The sequence below is a fragment of the Phyllostomus hastatus genome, unplaced genomic scaffold (genome assembly GCF_019186645.2).
Source record: "Phyllostomus hastatus isolate PE091 unplaced genomic scaffold, TTU_PhHast_1.1 phas_contig_58, whole genome shotgun sequence".
In the NCBI taxonomy this organism is placed as follows: domain Eukaryota; kingdom Metazoa; phylum Chordata; class Mammalia; order Chiroptera; family Phyllostomidae; genus Phyllostomus; species Phyllostomus hastatus.
In genome coordinates this window covers 40,618,562-40,626,732 of record NW_025333916.1, presented here as the reverse complement: position 1 = coordinate 40,626,732, position 8,171 = coordinate 40,618,562, and the positions used below count along the sequence as shown (strand labels likewise).

The 8,171-nt window shown below is 34.6% G+C and overlaps 1 non-coding gene across 1 annotated transcript; it reads right to left on the bottom strand.

The window, feature by feature from the left end:
• Nucleotides 1–7,163: 7,163 nt before the first annotated feature.
• On the bottom strand, nt 7,164–7,292 carry LOC123825025. Its single transcript, XR_006786809.1, has one exon. It is a non-coding gene; the product is annotated as a small nucleolar RNA SNORA38 (small nucleolar RNA).
• Between the last annotated feature and the right edge of the window lie 879 nt (nt 7,293–8,171).

Genomic DNA, 8,171 nt, shown 5'->3' with positions numbered 1-8,171 from the left:
AATTACACTTAGAAAATAAAAAACTCTAGCTACAAATTATTTTGCCTGGTTCGTAAAGCTAGCTCTGGGTCATGCAAATAAAAGTGTCAAAGCACACGAGCACACAAGGACTGAGTCATGAGCACTGGGGTTGTTTCAAGGACATGATCTGTAACTGTGCTGAATAGCAAACTCTAGGGAAAAACCCAAATGACTGTGTTAACTTTTTTAATAAATGAATGTGATCTTAAGGTTTTCTCTGTAGAAGCATATGCCCTTAACACTTGTAAAATTATACACCTCCCACAATCACCATAGCACATTTCATGTCTGTATTTTAAGAACTCTTTACTTTGTGTTTTGCCTCCCAGAATCTTTGAATTTTTAAAATTGAGATCAATATGTCTTTGTGGAATACAGCTTCATTCTTTAAATATTTTTTTATAATTTCTAAGTAACAAATTTCACTTTAGGGTAGACATAGTGATGAATTTCATGTTCCAAAGAATATTGCTAATTTAAGATCTCTGCACACTGAAGTTATTTATTGACTTTATTTAACCCTTAGGATCCAATTTAAAATGAAATCTTCACTTCTAATAAAGGTATAGGAAGATTTTTAGAATAAAGGGAACATGGTAGAACATACCCAAATATTATTTCATTTTTAATTTCTCATTTCTTTCCTAATTCTCTCACCTAGTATTTCTTTTGTTTGGGGCAGAAATGGGCCCAGTTCCCATTATAAAGGTCTTGGAAAAATTATAATTAACATAGGGAACTCATCCTATTCCTGAGGTTCAATCGTGGTTTCTCTGGACTTCAATAATTCTCAAAAAGATGATAAATTTAAGAAAAGACAGCACATTTGGGGAACTTGGGACTGAAGTTATTTCTAGGACAGGAGGCAAGTCCTTCTTGATCTCTCTTCATAATGAAATTTATTATTTGAGTGTGGAATCAAAATTTTTCCACAATTTATTTTATTTATGCTGATTTAACAAGGACTATATAGGCACTGTTCTAAGTGCTTTATGAATAAGAACAAGCTTGCTTGTCACTTTTTGAGGTAGGCACTAAGATATCCCCACTTTACAGATTAAAAACATGAGAAGCAGAAGGGTGAGGTCTCTAACCACTAGGTTACACAACTCGTTAAAATAAAACCAGGCATTCTGCCCTTAGAATATCTATCTGCCCATGACCACTTGCACTCCTGAGACAGACACAGAACCTTATGGCGCTTCTGATGCACAATGGTGTCTACCATATTGGAATAGTTGTTGGGATGAGAAAAATAAAGTACGCTTTATGTTTAACCTTTTTTTAACTTTTACTTAATGTTGTCCCACTTATGAAAGGGATAACTCCTCATCTACTAAGTATACATGGTCACCTGCCCTTCAGTCTTTTTGGACTACAACTTCTTTAACCCTCTCATCCTTCATCATGATCAGAGCTTAGGAAAAATGATGCCTGTTCTTCTACAGTGTGCTCAAAATTATGACTCACTTTGCACTTATTTCTGCTATCCAGTATTAGTTCTATTCATTTCATTTTTTGGGCTCTCCAAGTCTCCCTCCATCTATAATGACTTTCTCTGGCTTAAAGACAACTTTAAATACCAATGCTTGGTTCCTTCTCCCTTCAAAAGTGATTGATTTTTCCTGACAAAAGCCTACAACCCATCTAGTCTCACCTTTTATTGCTATTTTTAGTGCCAATTCTAGTGAAGACAATAAGCTACATGAGGAAGACTTATCTTTGAGACCTTTCACCCTGACCAAAATCCCAGTTCCCCAGTAAACACAATACCCTAAACCTGGCCTTCTTTATCCTGATCATCCCATCTTATCTGTTGTCTGACCTTGTCTGGCCCGTTCTTTTTCTAGCATGATCTCAAACTCATCCAAGAAACTAATCTCATGCATGTGTAAACACTGGTAAAACTTAACACCCCTTCCAATCCAAGTAGAGCCTTCCTTCTTTTCTCTGAATAATTTCATAAATATCCAAAGTTAGAGAATTCTGATCTACTTCAAGGCATTGTCCCCATCTTTTGATGTATATTTAGTTACTAATCCACAAGAATGTACATTTAAAATCTCTCTCTATCCTATTTCCAGATTTTATTGTATCTCTCCTGCAATATTGCAATGGTTTTTAACTGACTTGTCATAACCCAACCATTTAACATTTTAACAAATATTTTTAATGCCTCCTCATGCATGAATCCAAACATGGTTGCAGTAAAACAAAGTCAAATCACACATTGTTTCTCCCCTTTACCAAGCTCGATGGCCTGATTATGTGTGTGTGTGCGCTCATCCTTCAACATGGCAGCCACATTAACCCTCCTGAAGCATAGAATTGATTATTATATCCCCCTGACTAAAGCGTTAACCCACACGTATACCATCAACTAGTCCTTGACAGCACTGCCAAGATGCAATTAGGAAAAAGACAGCCCATTCAATAAATAGTGTTGGGAAAACTGAACAGCCATATACAAAAGAATGAAATTGGATCCTTGGCTTACACCTAACACAGCAATCAACTCAAAATGGATTAGAGACTTAAATGTAAGGCCTGAAAGCATAAAACTTCTACAAGAAAACACAAGGGAGAAAACTGTGTAACACTGGACTTTATAAGGATTTTTTTTGGATTTGACACCAAAAGCACAAGTCATAAATAAATAAATAAATAAATAAGGGGGCCTATGTTAAACTAAAATGTTTTTCTGCAAAGCAAAGGAAATAAATAAATGGAGTGAAAAGACAATCTCTAAAATTGGAGAAAACACTCACAACTGTATTCCTGATTAGGGATTAATATCTGAAATGTATAAGAAACTCATACAACTCAATAGCAAAAAAGAAAAAAAAAGCCTCAGTTAAATGATATAAGTAGACATTTTTACAAAAAATACAAATAATAAATAGGTATGTGAAAAGTGTTCAACAGCACTAACTAATCATCAGGGAAATACAAATCAAAACCCTAATGAGATATCACCTCACCTCACACTTGTTAGAATTGCTAATACCCAAAAGTCAAAAGATAAGTTTGAGGTTGTGGAGAAAAGGAAACTCTTGTATGCTGTTGGTGCAACACCCTTTTAACTTTCCAGGAGACCTGATTGCACTAGGGACGATGAAAATGCAGGGGTAGCATTACTAGCCAGCATAGTGAAGGGCTCACCTTCATTGCTCTCTGTCTAATGTTTTCCGGTGGTGCTTTGTGGGAAAATTGCCAGTGGCCTATATTTTTAGGTTTCCTTAATGACTGATACTGAATTCCCTATAAAGTCTCTTCTTTTTTTTTCATTTTGCACTCCCTGGCCCTCTGCCACATTCATCTTTTAAAATTCTGTGCGAATGTTGGCTTGCATTATGTGTATAAAATCCCAAGAAAAAACTTCTTTGACTGGAAGTACTCACGTAATCACAAATAAAATTTTATACATCTCCCTACGAGAAAATGTAGATCAAAGTTGCTGTCATATATGTGTGGATATGAGGCCAGTTTTACATACATCCTTTTATAGACAACCAAACCATCTCTACCTCCCATGCCCTGCAGGTACACACACCTGTGCATGCATATACACAACCTACACACATGTACACAGAGGAGACTTACTTGGATTTTACTTATGAACTAAAAGTACTAAGGATCATGTAACACATGCCAGGTAACTTACCATTTATCTTCCATTTTTGGATTATAGGTGGGTAAATCACAAGGATCTCTATAACCCCATGAAGACACTCACGTGTCATTAAGAGTGTATTTTTCTAAACTATTATAATTGCAAGTCATTAATGGAGACAATACCATTTAGTAAGATTTACTTTTTTTGGTGGTACTTTTAAAAATCATTAACTATCTTTGAGAATAACCAGGTATATGTACAATGATAAAAAAAAGATACTGTAAACCCATATTACTGAGAATAACAGGCCAGTTGTAATTTTTGGTTGTAGAACCAAATGAGTAGTTCTTTGCTGATTCAAACCAGCCTTAAGTGTCTGGCACTAGGGTTTAGAGATAATCACAGAGAGATTTTGCTCATTAATTTGACAGAATCTTTGCAACCAAGAGGAGTAATACAGCCTGATTTTCCCACATTATTGGAAAAAACTGCGGTTCAGAGATTCAGGTGACTCAATTCAACTGGAACTAAACTAGGGTTTCTGATGTTCTTTTCCATGACTAGTCAGTAATGTTTATAAGACAAAGTCAAATATACATTTAGACTAATTCATATGCATTTCTATGCTCTGCATAATTATTAAGTAATTTTGTGAATGTTTCTGATGTACATACACTGAGTTTTCTATAAGTGTGACTAGAGGTTTACTCTGTAATCTACTACCAAAATAGTATATGACTTGCATTTTCCTCCTTTGTAAAATTTATCCAATCAAATATGGATAGTGAAATGTCAATCAGATTCTAAAACAGAGACATCTCCTCTCTGAATTTTTAAGTATTATCTCTGCAGAGCAGAAGGTGTTTTATTTTTATGAAGCTAAATGTCTTGGTTATAAATATATTACTAAAATAATTTTAACTTCACATACTTACTTAAAAAAACAAGTTGTGCTTACAATTCAGTAAGTCATTTGCCTTGCAGGTAGAAAAAATAATGTTGGTGATTGCTTTGTGAAAATTAGAAAGGAAATAAATTCAAGTTAAAAAAAACTAAGTGCACTAAACAAAGAAGCACAAAACCAAAATTTAATTATCAAAATAAGTGAAGTATAGACATATAATTAGAGAAAAGTGTTTCATACATGTGTGGTCCAATTGCATTGCTTTAGAGTGTTATGTAAACTTTTAACAGGGGAAAGTTTTAAATGACATTATACTAGTTTCATATAGATGCCTTAAGAGATTTCCACAAACTTGGTGGCTTAAAACACACAAATTTATTGGGTTACACTTCCCGAGGCCAGAAGTCTGAAATCAGTTTCACTGAGTTAAAATCAAGGTTTTAACAAAGCTTGTTTTGTCTAGAGGCTCAAAACAAAAATATGGAGCTTCTTTCTTTCATTTCTAGAGTCTGCCTGTGTTCCTTGGCTTCTGGCTGCATCCCTACCATCTCTGTGTCCACAGTCACATGGTCTTCTACTCTGTTGTATTCAGATCTTCCCCTGGCTCTCTCTTTTAAGCACACTTGTGATTGCATTTAGAATCTACTTGGATAATCCAGGATAATCTCATCTGAAGACATTCTATCACACCTACGAAGTTCCCTTGTGGTATAGGGTAACAGATGTCAGAGATTAGGGAGTGGATATCTTTGGGGCTATTATTTAGTCTACCACAGAAATGCTGGGATTATTCTTGATAAACGGGTTAACAAATGCAGTTAGAATTTCCTTAAATCTCTAGACTAGTAGGACATTAAACCTCTCTGCCACCATCAGTCCTCAATAGAATTGGTAATGTTGGAAAATCTTTCCTTAGGTTATGTCAGTAATTAATTGAACTTGTACCATCATTAGAAACAAGTTTTGCTCAGAAAATGGATTATTTCTCTGTGAATCTTTTTTTCTAGACAAGACCTTGAGAAGGAATTTAAACTATATTGATCCTTGAAGCTCTTCATTAGTGAATTCATTATTGGCATGTAGCCATCACCTTATTGGGAAAATAAGCCCTAAATGCTGGACAAAAAGTAGCCAAATGATAACAAAGACTGAGAGATAAACTAGGCTATGGATAAATAGATCAATGGCAGATGCCTGATTACTTAGCTTTATTTTAATTGAAGCATCACCTAATTATGTTTATATATATATATATATATATATATATATATATATACACACACACACACACACACACTATAAAGTGAAGCAAGTATTTGAATAGTTGGAAAAATTACATGGCAAATTAAGCTTTTTGATAAATATAAGTGATTATTTCAAGAGCAAAATAGTTGTTTCATTAATAACAGTTTTTACTAAATTTGCTACATCTCCTCACTTTCTCACGTAGGCACAGCTTTAGCAAGGCACATTAAACTTTTCCCCAATAGACAAGAGGTGCACATTTACAGATGCAAATGCAGTATAAAGTACTTTTTGGAGCTGCCTATGCAGCAGCCCTGCGTAGCACCTGCAAAACAACTGCATGTGGTGGAACTGGGGGCTGATCAACTAAACACCCATAGATGTCTGAAAGAAGAAAAGGAGAAAGAGGAAGAAAGCAAACAGGAGGAAGAGAAGAGTGGGGGAAGGAAGGGAAGGAAAAGATAAAGGAAGGGAAGGGAAGGGAAGGGAAGGGAAGGGAAGGGAAGGGAAGGGAAGCTCATGATTATGAAATTAATTAAATTGAAATCCTCCAAAAACACAATCATCTGACTTGTTCAAAATAAATTAAAAAAAAGATGGCATCTTTAATGACTTTAGGCAGCCAAATCCCCAGAAAAGAATGGCTTTTTCCTTTTTCTGCAAGGATGGTAGACAACACTCTCTACTGATTAGGTAGAGAGGCATGATTCACATTTATCCATATGCCATGTTAATGTGGGGCATGAATCCAACCAGAATGTTCAGGTGAATCATTTCTGTTCATTTCCTATAAGAGACATGTGCTCTATCAACACTTATATAACAGATGTATTTTTTTCAATTATATAATCAAAGGTAAAAACAGAACACTTCCAATCACTTGAAAGTGAAAAAGTTTTTAAAGAGTAATAAATACAGGTTTACAGTTAACATTTTCCTCATGCACATCACTTTATCAAAATTCATAGGCATCACATTAATTTAAACACAAAAAATGGTGAGTCATTTTCTTGCCTACATCTGTAATCTTAAATGTCTGGTTTTAATTAATTGTAAATGCCCACAATGTTCTAAATCATAAGAGAAAAGTGTGAAATTTATATCATAGCAAAGGTACCACATGGTCTCAATGATCAAAACAGTCATTGCCAAAAATATTAATAACATGATAGGTTGTTCTTCAAAGGATTTCATTTTTCACTAACTTAACAAGTGAAATATAAAAAAATTTAAATATGGAAAAATAATACATAATTATGAACTCCTACAGCATTATTAGCAGATGTATACCCTACTTCTGGGTTTCCTTCAGTGAATCACCACAAACAACTAGATTCCACACTTTTTCTTCTTCTTCTTTGTTTTCCTTTTTTCTCTGTATGTGGGATGGCTGATCTTGAGCCTGCAGGGAGCAAGCTGGCCCCAGACCTCTCCAGTCCACACTTTCGTGCCCCAATTCTTATGTGTCCAAAGACAGGGAACCACAGACACACCTACGTAGGATGATTAAATTCCACACATTTTAGAGTTCAATTTGTTATACCTTAATTTAGGAAAGAAATAGGGCATGTTCCCCTAGAAATCAACAACTGCACAATAAATATGAGCTGAATTATATTTTACCCTTTTATTTCCCCATTTGTGTTGAATATTGCAAATGTTCTTGAAGATGCCATGATCGAATTTCCTTCCCAAAGAGGATGGTACAACCTTCGTTTAATCCTACAGGAATTAGGGTCCCCATAGTTCCTGAGAGCATTAAACTAATTGTTGTTCAAGTACTCAGAAGATAAAAAGCCTATAAGTGCTAGGCTTTAATTAGTATTTCTGTTATAATTATGACCTTGAAAGATAATCTGTTAATTAATTAGTATTTCTATTATAATTATGACCTTGAAAGATAAAAACTGTAGCTCACTCAATTAAATGTGGCTATACTTAGCAGTTAGAAATAGATCCAGTGAAGAATCAGATTTTTGATTGAACAAAGATAAAATATGTTACCTAAACACATTTCATTCCTGTCTTGAGAAAGGACAAACTATTCTGTATGCATGATATACATATGATGTATATGCACACATGTATATACACCTACATCTTTCAGCCATGAAAATTAATAGCCTATAATATAACAATTGACTAGGGACTGAGCTAAAATAGCCAAGATATATCTAAACCTTATTGCAATAAAAATGGAGTGAAAGGCATAAACTGCAACAAATACAAATATAGGTTCACAAAATCACCTCTACAAAAACATTATTTTATTATTTTCTGTACTGGAACTTAAATGCTGTTTTGACCCCTGTCTCACAGGGTGGAGGAGCCATACTTTTAGTCAAATTATATTCCTCCCATCCGAGCAAAGCCCTGGAAGACCTA